General features: G+C 43.8%; 1 pseudogene; it reads left to right on the top strand.

Moving 5' to 3' along the window:
- The first annotated feature begins 1,045 nt into the window (after positions 1-1,045).
- Positions 1,046-6,625, top strand: LOC142012912 (protein NYNRIN-like; annotated as a pseudogene).
- Positions 6,626-17,167: the final 10,542 nt, after the last annotated feature.

Here is a 17,167-nt window from a genome sequence, read left to right on the forward strand (position 1 = left end):
AGAAGGGATGACATAAACACTAGTTATGGTTTTTTTTCTTCCCCTGTCTCTCACACAAAGGTTTGTGATATCCTGTTTGACCAGCTCATCTGGAGTCTGTTTTTACTTGCCGTGTGTGTGATTTCAAGCAGAGTGCAACACCGTTAATGTCAGGCACTTAAAGGAAGCAAGTCTACAAACTGGCATTCTATGGCCCTATGACTTCTTGTCTCTTTCATTTCGTGTTTAATGTTGACCAAGTTGCTATCCCCTCCTCAAATGAGAAAAGAAATTTAACGTAGTCATTAATAACACCTCCTGAAAGTGCTAAGAGTCATGTTCAAATATCTAGGAGTCCAGACAAATATAACCAGATACCCTAAAGAGAGGAACACTTTCCCTCTTTTAAGCCCTGAAGCTGTGTACAAGACAAGGAAATCTTTATTAAGGCTGTTGGCAGGGGAAACGTTATTATATTCTGATCTCATAGAGACATTGTTTTGTAAATGAATGCTTATTGACGTTCCTATAAGGTTCAATATTGAATTTAGCATTGTTAGTGAATCCGCCTTAATTTTCAGTATTGTTTTGTTAATGAGATCCTGTTCATGTTCTATATGACCGAATAACTCTACCTTCCTGTAATTTACTTTTTATTAATAATCTATTGGTACTTGACCTCCTGCTCAATAGGGAATTACCAGAGCGGAATGGCATATGGGCAGTAAGAATTCAGTTTGAGCTGGGGGAGTGGATAAGGGAATTATGAGAAACTCTCCCCTGGTTTGTTGGGAGGGGGATGAACAAAGGAGGAGAGAGGTATAAGTATCGCTCACTTCTTGTTGCAAGGTGCGCAGGCTTTGAGGAGAGATCCCCCTGCGCCTTACTTGGCATGCCAAATAAAGATTCTTCTTCCACTCTCGGTGTGTTATTGGGCCAGCGTTGCACACCGGGCACGAACTGCCACTGTGCCACCTTAAGGAGGCAGCAACAGTTTTGGCGTCCCTGGGTGGGCACTCTAAATTAAAGCCTTAGCCGGCTCACCTCTTGGCAGGGGTGGCGGGAGATGGCGTCGGACTTCCAGCGCGCACCAGTAATTTTACCGGGGAACTCGGTGTCTGAATTCCGCAGCCCCTGCTGGGGACGACACAACGGTGCAACGCAGCAACATGGAAGAGAGAGAGAGGAAACAGAGGGTGGAGCGGCGAGAGACGGACCTCTGGACAGGTAAGACCCAGTCCCTTTTTGTGAAAGGGACTTCCGGGACACCGGACAGATATTAAGGTCTGGGGCAAAGGTTATGGGTCAGGGTCAGAGTACCCATAGGGATGGTCAGGGTCGAAATACCCCTAAGGAGAACACCCCTTTGGCTTGTGTCCTGAAACACTGGAAAATTATAGGGGGGACCCTATGACCAAATCTAGATTAAGGAGACTGTGTACAGCAGAGTGGCCACAGTATGACCTAGAAGGGCAGGAGTGGTGGCCACCAGAGGGATCCCTAAATTATAACACCATATTGCAGCTGCTTTTGTTTTTACAAAGTACCGGTAAATGGGAAGAACATATGTATGGCCAATGTTTTGAATATCTTAGAAATAGACAAGACCTGCAGAAGATGTGTGAATTACCATGTACAGTGCAACCAGCTGTAAATAAGCCTGATGTAAGAACATAAGAATGGCCATACTGGGTCAGACCAAAGGTCCATCCAGCCTAGTATCCCGTCTGCCGACAGTGGCCAATGCCAGGTGCCCCAGAGAAGGAGAACAGAAGACAATGAACAAGTGATTTATCTCCTGCTATCCATCTCCTGCCCTTGTACTGAAGGCTAGGGCACCATACTTTACCCCTGGGTAATAGCCATTTATGGACCTAACCTGCAAAAATTTATCGAGCTCTTTTTTAAACCCTAATAGAGTCCTGGCCTCCACAGCCTCCTCTGGCAAGGAGTTCCACAGGTTGACTGTGCGCTGTGTGAAGAAAAATTTCCTTTTATTAGTTTTGAACCTATTACCCATCAATTTCATTTGGTGTCCCCTAGTTCTTGTATTATGGGAAAAGGTAAATAATTTTTCTATGTTCACTTTCTCCACACCATTCATGATTTTATATACCTCTATCATATCACCCCTCAATCGCCTCTTTTCCAGACTGAAAAGTCCCAGTCTCTCTAGCCTCTCCCCATATGGGACCTGTTCCAAACCCCTAATCATCTTAGTCACCCTTTTCTGTACCTTTTCTAATGCCAATATATCTTTTTTGAGGTGAGGAGACCACATCTGCACACAGTACTCAAGATGTGGGCATACCATAGTTTTATATAGGGGAAGTATGATATCTTTTGTCTTATTATCTATCCCTTTTTTAATAATTCCTAACATCCTATTTGCTTTACTAACTGCCGTGCACACTGCGTGGATGTCTTCAGAGAACTATCCACTATAACTCCAAGATCCCTTTCCTGATCTGTCGTAGCTAAATTTGACCCCATCATGTTGTATGTGTAATTTGGGTTATTTTTTCCAATGTGCATTACCTTACACTTACCCACATTAAATTTCATTTGCCATTTTGCTGCCCAATCACTCAGTTTGCTGAGATCTTTTTGTAGTTCTTCACAATCCCTTTCGGTTTTGACTGTCCTGAACAACTTGGTGTCATCTGCAAACTTTGCCACCTCACTGCTTACCCCATTTTCTAGATCATTGATGAACAAGTTGAAAAGGATCGGTCCCAGGACTGACCCCTGGGGAACACCACTAGTTACCCCCCTCCATTGTGAAAATTTACCATTTATTCCAACCCTTTGTTTTCTGTCTTTTAACCAATTCCCGATCTATGAAAGGATCTTTCCTCCTATCCCATGACCGCCTAATTTACATAAAAGTCTTTGGTGTGGGACCGTGTCAAAGGCTTTCTGGAAATCTAGGTATATTATGTCCACTGGGTGCCCCTTGTCGGCATGTTTATTAACCCCTTCAAAGAATTCTAATAGATTAGTTAGACACGACTTCCCTCTGCAGAAACCATGCTGACTTTTGCCCAACAATTCGTGCTCTTCTACGTGCCTTGCAATTTTATTCTTTAAAATTATGTAAGATTATCATGTGCAGTACAATCAGTTGTAAATAAGCCTAATGTAAACTGTCACCAGGACCCCCCTTCGGCCTCTGCACCCACACCCCCTCCATATCGGGAAAGGGTTTCCCATGATTCAGGGATAGCCCCCTCAGTTGGGCTGTATCCATTAGTGACTGAAACAGTGGTTGACAGACTGGGAGCTGCAGATTGGCAGGCTACTACTATGCAGGTGTATTCCAACTTTTAAAGCCCAAGCCGGGGAGTTTTCCACGGATCCTAGCCGCTTTATTTCAATTTTTGAAGGGTGTTTAGCCAGTCACAAGCCTGATTGGAATGACTGTCAGGTCCTAATGAGAACCCTGTTGTCTGAGGTGGAGCATAACCAGGTTATAACAAAAGCCAGGGAGGAAGCAAGAAGCAGGAGCAAAAGGAAGCGATTTGTCGAATCCATGAGCCCAGCAATAGAAAACAACTGCGTGCCTTTTAGGGAATGGCAGGATTTTGCAGATTATGGATACCTGATTTTGGGGTCCTGGCTAAGCCTCTGTACAAGTGTGTTAAAGGAAGTAACAGAGACTTGTTTTGTTTTACAAAGGAGGCTCAACATGCATTTAAAGCTTTAAAATTGCGTTTAATGGAAGCTCCAGCCCTAGGTCTACCAGATATTACTAAACCATTTCAGCTGTATGTGCATGAGAGGAAGGGAGTGGCTCTTGAAATATTAACTCAAAAGGTGGGAAGTTGGAAGCGACCTGTGGCTTACTTGTCCAAACAATTAGATACTGTTGCTAGAGGCTGGCCAGCATGCCTGCGGGTGGTGGCAGAAGCAGCCATCGTCTTAGAAGAGGCAGGAAAACTTACTTTGGGAGGGGAAGTTGAGGTCAACACCCCACACGCTGTCCAAGCCCTGCTGGAGGCAAAAGGAGGGCTTTGGCTCATGCAAGCCCGACTCACAAAGTACTAAGTGTCGTTGCTAGAGAATGCAGAAATTAAGTTGGTAAGAGACTATTGACACTCAATATTAGAGCCGCCCTGAGCTTAAGGACCAACCACTTTTAAATGCGGACTTAGAGTGGTTCACAGATGGAAGTTGCCAGGTGATAAACGGAAAAAGGAGAGCTAAATATGCAATAGTCAGCCTGCATGAGACTATTGAGGCTCAACCTTTACCAGTGGGTACTTCAGCTCAGCTAGCGGAACTTATAGCCCTCACTCGAGCCCTGGAAATGGCTAAGGGTCTGTGAGTTACAATTTGGACAGACTAAGTATGTATTTGGGGTAGCACACGCCCATGAAGGAATTTGGAGAGAAAGGGGAATGTTTACAGCTCAAGGGGAGCCTGTCAAATACGGAGAACAAATCCAGGCTTTCCTCCAGGCTATACAGGAACCAAAGGAGGTAGCTATTGTCCATTGTCGAGCCCACCAAAGGGGGGATGGGGATGTAACTAGAGGTAATGCCCGGGCAGACCGAGAGGCCAAACGGGTAGCGAATACAGAAGATATTGCACTTTTGCCACTGATCCCCACCCTCCCAGATCCCCATGAAAAGCCAGAATACTCCGCCCAAGAACAGCAGTTGGCTGAGTAGTTACAGCTGAACCTGCGAGAAGGATGGTATGTAAGTGAAAAAGGACAGATGTTGCTTCCCGGACCCTCGTTAAGGCCGACGATTATGAGTTTTCATCAAGGAACGCATGCAGGTCAGGAAGCCCTGGTCCAATTATTAAAAAAAGTACTTTATAGGAAATGGAATGAAAAATGAAGCCAGACGGGTGGTTAGAGACTGTATGGTATGTCAGAAAAATAATCCCCGAGCAGGAAGACCCGTGGTACCCTCCCCACTACCATCAGCCCTGGGACCGGGACTTGTGTGGCAAATTGACTTTACTGAACTACCTCGCACCAGTGGGTTTCGGTACCTCCTGGTACTTGTGGACCGCTTCACAGGATGGATAGAGGCATTTCCGTGTAGGAATTGTACGGCCAGCACGGTTACCACTAAAATCTTAAAGGAGATAGTCCCCCGGTTTGGAGTACCAGAATGGATTGAATCAGACCGAGGAAGCCATTTCGCAGCTCGATGTGTGGAGAAAGTAGCAGATGGACTCAATATCCCATGGAAATACCACACTCCATATAGACCGCAGGCCAGCGGAGTGGTGGAAAGAGGGAATCAGACTTTGAAAAGACATTTGTCAAAGTTGTGCCAGGAAGCTCAGCTTAAGTGGCCAGAGGCCCTCCCCTTAGCCCTCTTGAGGACCTGAATATTGCCCAAAGGGAGATTGGGATTAAGCCCATTTGAAATCCTGTATGGATGACCATGGCCAATGAATGGGGTGCCTGGTACAGGTATAGAATGGGGGATAGGGGAGGGGTTTTTAGAGAAATATTTGCTGTTGTCGTCTGTTATGTCTTCAATTCACAGGTTTGTTTGTGACAACCAGCCCATTCTGTTGGACCAGCCCCTTCACGATATCCAGCCAGGAGATAGCATGTTGCTTCGGATGTGGAAAGAGGAGCCCCTTCAAGAGAAGTGGAAAGGACCCTACCTCGTTTTATTGACCACTAAGACTGCTGCTAAACTACAAGCGGTCAAACTGTGGGTCCATTTCACTCGACTAAAGAAGGTCGAACCTGCTGAGGAAAAGGAGTGGACTGTGAGCCGTGTTACCCCAGAGGCTGAAGAGGACTTAGGACTGAAATTATTGTTTAAGCAAAGGTAATTCTGTATGGTGTAGCATAATCTGTTTGTTAGGATTTATAGATGCAGGGAACCCACAAGGGGCCCCCGCCTCTCTTCACCCAGGATAACTGGTGGGTTCTTTTAGCCACCACAGCTACTAATAGTTCACACTTTTGTGTTGGGGAAAGTTATACTATGGGATCGGTAATGACTACTTGTTTTATAGGAGTACCTACTCCTTTGCAACACCACATTAAATAGTACCCTGAGGGTGTCCAGTGGTGGAGCTGGGGTCTAGGAGGATGGATGAGTTGGATTAAGAGTATGTTTTCCTCTTTAGTAGTCATAGTGGTAGTTTCTCTGCTGACTTGTTGTTGCATTCAGATAGGTCTCCCTTTTCTTAGAGGAGGTGTTAACCTCCTTCGTCCTCCCATAGGGATTCACTTGTTAAACAGCGTAACTACAAAAAGGTAAAAGATGCAACCCATGAATCAGGTTTTAAGTAAGGAATATGAGAAGACTCAATATGGGATATCTTCAGTATTCTCAAAGGGGGGAAATGTTGGCAGGGGAAACGTTATTATATTCTGATCTCATAGAGACATTGTTTTGTAAATGAATGCTTATTGATGTTCCTATAAGGTTCAATATTGAATTTAGCATTGTTAGTGAATCCGCCTTAATTTTCAGTATTGTTTTGTTAATGAGATCCTGTTCATGTTCTATATGACCGAATAACTCTACCTTCCTGTAATTTACTTTTTATTAATAATCTATTGGTACTTGACCTCCTGCTCAATAGGGAATTACCAGAGCAGAATGGCATATGGGCAGTAAGAATTCAGTTCGAGCTGGAGGAGTGGATAAGGGAATTATGATAAACTCTCCCCTGGTTTGTTGGGAGGGGGATGAACAAAGGAGGAGAGAGGTATAAGTATTGCTCACTTCTTGTTGCAAGGTGTGCAGGCCTTGAGGAGAGATCCCCCTGCACCTTACTTGGCATGCTAAATAAAGATTCTTCTTCCACCCTTGGTGTGTTATGGGGCCAGCGTTGCACACCGGGCATGAACTGCCACTGTGCCACCTTAAGGAGGAGGCAACAAGGCCAAAAGGAATACTATCATTTTTCCCCCAATTAATATATGTATATGGATATTCAAAAGAGAGTCACCCCCACAGCTTCTTTGGTAGTGGTCTTTCACTTCGGTTTCCCCACCTGATAGCACAAGCAACACATCACTTTCCCCTCCGCCATGCCCCACTCACGGCTTGCTATGTCCCTGCTTAGTGAACTCCTACCATTTAGGCAGACACTCAGGTTCATTTCCAACCCCCACCCCCCCCGCCAAGCGTGCTAGCTGGCCCTCATGAAGACACCTTGCTGCCAACTTGCCACCCCACCCCTGCACCACACTTCACCATGCCACTATAGTTTCTAGCCAAATTTGGCCTGGATGCTCAATAACTTAATCTTGCTACACTGACAATTTGAGCAGTACAGGGTAGGAGGCACTACTGCTTGCTTAGTGAGTTTGTCCTTTTCCACCTATAATACAGCTATGTGATTTCATTTATAACCACACAGATGGAATGCGTACCACAGTTCACGCAGTTTTCTTGTTACAAAGTGAAAAGGGTGTGGGAGTTCAACAGCATATGAAATCATGAAGGAGATTTCTTGCTAACAGAAACCCACACCTTCTAACCCTCATCTGTTTGGCTTAATGCTGATCTGCAAAAGACTAAGATTATGATTCTGTACTTGTGGCATACCAAGTATATTTCTGTTGCTCTTTTAATCACACAATCAGGATAATGACATTTCTTAACCTATACAAATCAAGTTTAAAGAAAATTTGAAAACAAATGACTGAAATGTTCACACTGGAGTGGTGGGTTACAAATATGCAAATAAAGTTTGCTAACGGTCTCTTCCTTTGATTCACTTATGGAAGAAAGCAGAGTCCCTTTTTCTACACTCTTACACCATAAGCTTATACTTAAAAAGAGCAACTCAGAGAGAACAATGAGGCCACTAAGTGGTAGTATACCACTGTGAAGTAGTCTGATATGAAAATACTGACCTCCATCTAAGCAGTGATAAGAAAGCAAACCACTCAGACCCTACTACTAACGAAGAAGAGATCTTTTCTAAAACTTCCACTACACGCTGAAGGAAAAATTCAAGGGTAACATCACTACTACAGGTGAAGATCTCCCTATCGTTGGATGCTGCTAAATCATCCCTTCAACTTTTCACTTGCACATTACTCCTCAGCAGGAAATTGAGCTACAATAGCAGTATTTTTCAGGAAGAAATTATAAACATTTCTAGCAAAGTGCATTTTTATGTGAGATGACTGCCTTCACTCTTGGTTAAGAGAGGTTTTGTTTTATTTTAAGTAGGAAGACAAACAAGTAGATTTTTCAGTCACACACACACGCACTCTCTCCCCCCCGCCCCCCACCCCGGAAGTTTATCACAAGTCATGGAGAACCGTTAATGTTACAGTCCCTGTTTAAACTATTGGCATTGTGGCACTGGAACCTTTGAAAGCAGTCCATGTTGTTTTCAAATGAACTCCTGGTGATGAAGGTTGACAAGGATTTGGTCTTGAAGTTATAGTTCCCTTGAAGCATTCCAGCAGACACACATCTCCAACAGTATTTAAAAGTTAAATATGTGTGCACCCTGGTCCCTCAACTAGGTCTATGCAATTGGGGCTACACAAGGCCACACTGATTTCAAAGGTTTTCAGCATGAACACGATCACCTGGGTCAAACTACAAGGTCAAAATCCATACAACAATAATCAGCCCAGTGATTAGAAATTAAGCTTGACGCATCACTAGTCAACTTCCTTTGAAGTGAATTTGTTTAAAATGAACTTTTCTTGGTAAATTTTATAATTGTGTCATTTTTTGTAATGGTTGTAATCCTGAATACAATCAAAATATTGAAAACGACTGTTGAATAACAGGAATCGGGATTAAAAGTTAGCAAGATAAAGTATGCCTTTCCATCTTAACGACTAAGCTTCCTGGTACAAGAAATCCTTCATTAACAGGCACTACTGCCTTTCAGCAAAGGCAATTTCTGAACTCTGTAGACTTCCATCTGCCACGGAAGACCAGAATCTGGTACAATTATAATCACAAATGTGGTCATTTGTGAAGAATGATAGCTGAAGGGAAAAAAGAATACAAATTTACTCAAATTGCTCATTTCATCTGGAACAGACTATAAAAATGTTATCTGTCTGTTCACATTATCCTGTGCATTGTTTCATAGTCTGTACGGTTTACAATTTTGTTAGACTCACATCTTGAATGGTACTTGATAGCTATTTGGAAGCCATGTTGGCTACCTTTTGTCTAGGAACCTCAGTGCTCTTCTGATGAGTTGGGTGCTGTTTTGTGAAAAGGCAGGAAAAGGACTGGTCAAGTGATCAATCTTCTGCCCAGAGACTAGAAGGCATAAAAGCTCCACAAACAAATTCTAAATTTTTCCATGAAACAGCTCTAAGAGGGCAGGAATTCTGAGCTTTGCAGAGCAGGGTCAATAAACTTCTCAGGGCCCTAGATGGGTTTGGGCCTCAGGTTGAAGGGATGTAGCTCCAGCACAGCCTGGCACTCCACCAGCAATTTAAAGATCTAGCCACTGCCATTACCGTTGGAACAGCAGCCTAAAATTCTGGGGCCCAGTGATTAAAGTGGCCCAAGACAGCTGTTCCATTTGTCCCCCACCCCATCAATAGGCCTGGCTTCACACCCTTGGAAGCCACTGAATTGTTTTCTATCAGAATACTTACCTTATGTTAAATAAGCTACCCCACCTTTATTGTTCCCTTATTAGTTTAATTCTGCCTGTTACATGATAGACCCTAATTCAGGGACAACTGTAGGTTTAATTTCTTAGCAGGGGCCCTTAACATCTCTTTAAACTTCCCCTAATTTTCACTAAGTTTTATAAATTATGAACAATGTGGCATTGTTCAGAGTGAATTCACCTTTTTATACCTGTTTCAACCTTTGCTTGGTACACCAGCCAAAATTTTAGCCTTGTAACTTAAGTTATCAAGGCTGTAATTACAGAACACTCTGAGGAATATCGTAGCTCACAAATAATACCATGTTTCTGCCTGCTTCTTCATCATGGTTTGGAAAGTACTGCAAGAAAACCTATCCTGTCATAATGAACCCAGAAGAAAAAAAATTAGCAGACATTAAAAATAGCAAATTAATTATTACGAATTCCCTTCATGGTTTTTGCAGTAATTTGAATCCTGGTAACCTACTATAAATTTCTTTTTAAAAGATTTTCACTACAAAATTTCCCTGTATTATTAACCACTTTATTGCTGAGGAGAGTTGCAGATAGAGGCTGATGCTAATCATATATCTACATTGAGCATTGTGTACCTTAGGCAACTGAAATAGCTAGTTTTCCCTCTGAGAATATATGATTTTTAATAATATTGTGTTGCCCTCTAAACACATCTAGAATATTCTACATAAAATGAACTCCTGGTACTAAATTATTGGCACTGTAGATAGGAGCATAGGCACCTTATAAAGAAATATTTGACTGCTATCATAAATGATAGCAAAGGCTCAAAAACACTTAATATATAGACGAATGCTAAAAACAAATATAATGTATGTATGCAAATTACAAGAAAGATTCAAATGAATAAAGTAAGCGGTAGGCTTTAAAAAGGCAGCAGCCGTTTCATCCGATGATGGGATGAACCATCAAGGTGACATCCCGTAATAGGAAGAACATGGAACACCTTTCCATTACTGTAACTTGGATAAGTACCACAGGAACCCTTTCCACATATTTCTGTTAATGGACAGGGACAATGCGGCAGTATACCATATGGTGAGTGTCACAGGGCCAGGCTTCTCTTCAGCTTCCACACACACAGTGCCATGCACACACTCTTCTTTAGGATGGTTTCTTTTCTTAAAACAAACAAAGAGAAAACTATCTCACTCCTTTCTCTTTGACTTCAAGGCCACCTCTTCCATGGGTTAGTAATGCCCCTGCTCATGCCCAGTTTGGGTCAGCTGTTCCCTTCCTGAAGCTGCTCCTCAATGGTTTCTTTCCTGAGCTCTTTGCCTCTGGCTTCAGGTTCCCCTGCTCCCAAGTTCCTGGGTGTAGCCCAGCCTGCTTTAATTAATATGATTGGGCTCACTTGCTCTGACTCAACTCCTCCCACAGAGACCAGGGATCCTACGACACATCTCCCCTCATTTCACAGAGGGGAAGAAAAACTCCACAACTTTGTTTTCTCTCTCTCCTTCTTCTAATAGACAATTTCATAAAATTTCAGGGTCCAAAAGTTTCTCCACATTAACCAAACCATTTGCTTATTTTTTCACAATACCATGAACACCTCACAGAGTATTTCACATTAATTACTCTTTGCCACAGAGAATCTCCAGACCCAGGATCTCCAGCATAGTCCCTCAAGCACAACCTCCTAGTCTCAGTCACCCAGAGAGTCTCATACAATGGGGTCAGGCACTCATCTCTGAGACCACTGAACAAAAGCAACAGGTAGACTTGGACTTCAAGATCCCAAAATGCATAGCCCTTCCCCATCTGCAAGTAGAATTTCTAAATCCATCTCAAGTTCATAAACCATAAGGAATAAATGTCCTTTTTTCCTCCTCAGTGAGCCAGAGAACCACAGCAAGTTGTTCTTTCTTGGGACTGAGGTTCTGTAATTCACATTCTGATGCTTCCAATCACACTCTGGCTACGTCTACACGTGCACCCAACTTCGAAATAGCTTATTTCGATGTTGCGACATCGAAATAGGCTATTTCGATGAATAACATCTACACGTCCTCCAGGGCTGGCAACGTCGATGTTCAACTTCGACGTTGCTCAGCCCAACATCGAAATAGGCACAGCGAGGGAACGTCTACACGCCAAAGTAGCACACATCGAAATAAGGGAGCCAGGCACAGCTGCAGACAGGGTCACGGGGCGGACTCAACAGCAAGTCGCTCCCTTAAAGGGCCCCTCCCAGACACACTTTCATTAAACAGTGCAAGATACACAGAGCCAACAACTAGTTGCAGACCCTGTATATGCAGCACGGACCCCCAGCTGCAGCAGCAGCAGCCAGAAGCCCTGGGCTAAGGGCTGCTGCCCACGGTGACCACAGAGCCCCGCAAGGGCTGGAGAGAGAGTATCTCTCAACCCCCCAGCTGATGGCCGCCATGGAGGACCCCGCTATTTCGATGTTGCGGGACGCGGATCGTCTACACGTCCCTACTTCGATGTTGAACGTCGAAGTAGGGCGCTATTCCCATCCGCTCATGGGGTTAGCGACTTCGACGTCTCGCCGCCTAACGTCGATGTCAACTTCGAAATAGCGCCCAACACGTGTAGACGTGACGGGCGCTATTTCGAAGTTACTGCCGCTACTTCGAAGTAGCGTGCACGTGTAGACGCAGCCTCTAAGTCCATCAGTCCTCAGTTTAGGAGCCATAATATGGATATCTGCTACTTCCTTCCCATACCCTGGTTTCTAATCCTGATCCTTCATCTAGCCTCTGCTTGTGGGGATGGCCTTGTTTAAATCCCCATGATAATTTGCTCAATAGGGAGTCCAAACTGGAGTTTTCATAGTACCTTGTTGGGCCTCTGTTTGGGCTTCTCCAGTATCCTCCCAAGTTTGGGGTGTCCATTTGCATCTCCGGGATACCTTGCTGAGTTTGTGATTCTGCTTACATATGCACAGTTCCCTGCTAGGTCTGACACTGTGATTAAGTCACCAGGGTAGTTTACTGAGTTTGGGGTTCAGTTTGGGTTCCTATTAGCCTCCTTTCATGGATACTTGTCTGTCTGGGGCCAGCCTAATTCTTTCTGCAGGATGAAGCATGTATGTTTCTTTTTTCTTCAGCCTTCACCTGAACCTGGGCTACCTCCTTGAGGACCACTAGCTAGCCAGCGTTCCTACCTGCCCCTATGAAGTGCTTATATTATCGAACACTTGTTTACACTTACTAAGCTGATAATTAGGTCCTCAGGAATGGTCATGCTACCCCCTCAGAATCTCTTTGCTATCTTTATTCTGATTTCAATCTTATTTCCTTTCCTGATTGACATCAGAACTTCCTCTGTCCTGGGCAGTGCTAGCTGTATGAGATCTGAGAAATCTAACCAGCCTTTCCCTGGAAATTTTGGCCAAAGTAAACATTTGACCATGCAGGCACCTTGGACCTTTCACTTCTGCTGTTGGTAGAGCTGAGTCTCTCCATGTATACCTGAGACATGTTTACCCTGACTAACCTTGCCAGACAAAAGTGTACCCACAATCAAAATCTATAAGTTTCTTAACTATTCCTCCTTCTACCTGCCACCACCCAGTAGCAGGCTCCTTTGAGTTTCCAAATGGAAACCAGATGTTTGACCCTGCTGTAGAAACAGACAAGGTAATTGCATTCCATCACTGGACAATGCGATATAATGTGCCCAGGTTGTCTACACCTAAAACAGACCACAGGTCCTTCTGCTCCGCTCCTCCAAGTGTTTCTGCTACGCTGTGGGACAAACCAGGACTCTTCTAGTTCCTGTGTTTTCCTCATGTTCTGGCCACTCCAGGTTTTTCCTCCAGATCCTTCCCTCTGATTCTACTCAGTCTGCCATACGATCCCTGCTACTTGTTTCTTTTGGCATTGAAGAAGCCTTCAACTCATTCCACAGTCCACTGTAATCAGTAGGAAACATGACAACAGCTCTGTGTTCCTCTAGAGGCAGAACCTTCAGAAACTGCTCCAAGACAATCTGGTCCACAATGGTGTAAAATAGGTCATACAACTCCCAAAAAACAATTCCCAGAGCATATATTTTAGACAACATCCAATTTTGACTTAAAAATTCTCTATAATGGAGAATCCATCATGACCAGTGTTCCCTGTAAGCGGAAAGCTTGGGCAGTCACCCAGGAGAGAGTCAGATGACACCCAGATGATTAGCTCAGTGTCCACACTGCTCACAGGCATGTGTTTCTACTGGTGGTAAACATCCACACATGCTTTGGTGCCCATAACAAAATTTATTCTATGCATGGATGGAAAAAGTTAGCAGGAACATTAATCATGACCCTAGGTAAAATGTTCCAATGGCTTACTATATTCATTGTTAAAATTTACACCTTATTTCCAGTCCGAATTTGTACAGCTTCTGCTTCCAGACATTCAGTTATGTTACACCTGTCTCAAAGCCATTCGTATGCCCTTATCTCATCCACGTGTCCAAGGTGATTTTACTTTGTATGGTGGGGGACACATATTTAGGTAAAATACATTTTTTTTTACTTTGATTGCTCACCTCCAAATCAAGGAAAAGATATCATCCTCATGTTGTAGCTCTTTTTCATTTCTTCAGCCATCAGCAAGGGGAAAAGAAAGTCATGACTGATGGAATTCTTTAGCTGGGGCCACTGGCGTTATCAGATGTCATCCCAATGCTCAGTGTCATTTATGAAATGCAGGGTGGACAGAGTGATTACTGAAGGAACAGGCTGCCCCTAAAGCATGTAAATGAACCTTTGTCTTTGAAACATGTAGTACATTCCATGCCTTTTCATGGGCCAGCTGTCCAAATGAGATATCAGAGCCTTTTGAGTTTTACAAAAAAAAAAAAAAAAAATTGTCCAGAAACCTAAAATATAATCAACCTTAGGACAAAAGTTCAGCATCCACATGCATGGGTTATCAAAATTGATTGTACACCCCTACTGGTAAGAGGGGGGAAAAAAAAGAGCATTCAAATTACTACTTGTTAGTTTAAATTACTGTTTTCGGGGCAGGGGGCAGGGGGTTAGGGTCTGCCAAATGCTTCTGCATGTCAGGGGATATTTCAGGGGGTTGCCAGTCATTTCAGAGAGCACAAGGAAAAAAACAAAATAGCATTCTAAATTATTTTATTCAAGCAAAATAAAGCCAGGCTTTTTTTGGCACGAACTCAAACATCTTAAAAATGGTTCTTGGCCCAGTATGAGGGGCTCCTCAGGGAGCACTGGAGCTTGAAGAAAAAAAAAGACATAAGGTCTGATTCTCCACTGGCTTGTACCCAGTAGACTCCTTTGGGTGGTAAGGTGCTACTAAATCAGAAAAATGAGGTTTTAGGCAGTAGAGAATCAGGGCCATTGGGTTCACAGACATAAGAATAGCTAGGGTTGAGTATATACCTGATCTAGGGGGTTAATCCGAGTGTGAATGTGTCTCAACCCTCTTGCCTCTAAGTTCCCTCCTGTCTCTTCTCCTTCCCTCTTTCAGACAAACGGATTAAGAAAGAACTTCAAGGAAAGCATGTGTCATCAGCTGCACTAGTAGAATTAACTAGTAGACTCAAGAATTAAACTATCCCTGTCCATCCCCTTGTACCAAAGCCCATCTGTCCAAAGCTGTTCTGAGGTTTGAGAGTGGGAAAATCAGGGCTGGGCTACGTGACTCTGGGAAGTAGAATGACAGGCAAAGGAACAGTTTACTAGGAATTCTTAAAAAAAGTAAAAATTGTTCCTTTCATCTGGATTTCTCTTATATTAGGAGTCTCAGGACTGGGATTTGAATAGGGCGAAAAGGTTTATGGGTGCACTTGGACAAGAAGAATTAATGCTTCATGCTTAATACTGGAAATGAGTCATTGGATTCATTGGAATTACAGTTCAGCATGTCACTGAAAAAGGAGAACATGCTAGCTCTTTGGTAACGAAAGGCTAAATAAATGAAACATACAGGGAATGGGCTACAAAGAGCTAAGAGCCTCTAGGCCTTTTTTCCCCTCAAGCCTTTGTAGTCAGCCACAGTGTTGCCAAGTGCTTGTACAGTGGCACTTTTCTGATTTGGTCGCATTTTACACCCTTTTTCCATGTGTCTAAATAGCTATACGGGCTTCAACACTGCAAAGAAGTCATCTCTCAAGTGCATGTTGGGCTGTCCTGGCTACAAGCCAAGAGAGAGAGTGTCATTAGCCAAACAATTGAAAGGAAGAAGAAATTTACTTAGGGACTGGAAAGCAAAAAGCTGTTTTGAAAGGATCTTAACTTTATAGCAGGTCTGCTTCCTGTAACGTCTGTTTTCCTCTAGTTTATAAATAAAATGAGAAGAAAAAAAAAAGGAATAAAAAAACCTGGCTGAATTGTTTTATCTCAACCTTCTTGCCTCTAAGTTCTCTTACCTCTAAAACAATAAAAGCCTATTGTTCTGAACATGGAAACTTACTGGTGATTCTCTGTGCATCCCGACTCAAAGGGGTTACCAAGAATACAGATATAGGTTGTTACTAGCAAAGATTGTTTTTCCCCCCTCTGCCTTGAGCTCAGGGGCTGTTTATTTGTAGCATAAACATTTCAGCTTAGGCTGTGTCCAGGTTTTATGCACCTGAGTGGTGGAAGCATCCAGAAGTTGGACTGCCACCTGAGCCCAAACTTGTGCATTACAGTTAAACAGCCTCTTGGCCTGAGCTAATTGCAATGTAGACATACCCTCAGAAGCAGCTGCAGCTGGTAAGTGAGATCTTACAGTGATAGCACAGTTAATTCCTTTGACTACGTTAAACTAACCAGATACCAACTGGGCATTTTCCACTACACTGTCATTTCTATGTAACCCTTCTGCCGGAAGGAATTGGCAGCAATCAAGGCCAGGTTCAACATCTAGGGGTTCCTTTTCATCCATCCCACACAGAACCGGCTCAAGCCCCCACCCAGTAGCCTGGGAACATCACACACCCCTGCGTGCTTTGGAGAGGTGGTGCTTCCCCACTCGCAAGCACAGAGTCTGAGTATAGAAAAGGACTTTTAATAAAAGAGGCAGAAAAGTCAAATAGCATAAGCTTGGGAAAATTATCACACCCAGAGTTCCTAACCAGTTCTCAGGTAACTGTTCCAGCTCAAATGCCTTGAGCAATGTCCTTGGCCTCTCGGGCTCACCAGTCCAATACTGTAAACAGCCAATCCACACACCCAACTTTCTCCGCACCCCCCAATTCAAATGCCTCACTTACAACTTGGTCCAGTGCATGCGGGCCCTGACACCTCATGTTGATGCATTCCCTCATGGAACCTGAAATAGTGCCATCTTTGCACCAGTCCAGCGTTCTGCTTGCTCCTACCAGCCGCACACCGGTCGCACCGTCCGGCCGTATGCTTCTCCCCCTACTGGCCGCCCAGTGGTCACGCCATCCACTGCTGTGGATCTGGCCTGAGGCCCTGTGATTTCAGCTCTTGGTGGCCTCATCTGCCACCCTGTGATTTCAGCTATTGGTATCAACCAAAGTGGAGTCTCATAAAAAACACTAGTATCCAGCTCTATCTTTTAACAGGTGGGGAGGGCTAGCAACAGCTTCCATCCAGGCATACTACACGATCCATTGTTTACAACCAGGCACTAAG

Source organism: Carettochelys insculpta, chromosome 4 (genome assembly GCF_033958435.1).
Source record: "Carettochelys insculpta isolate YL-2023 chromosome 4, ASM3395843v1, whole genome shotgun sequence".
Classification (NCBI taxonomy): domain Eukaryota; kingdom Metazoa; phylum Chordata; order Testudines; family Carettochelyidae; genus Carettochelys; species Carettochelys insculpta.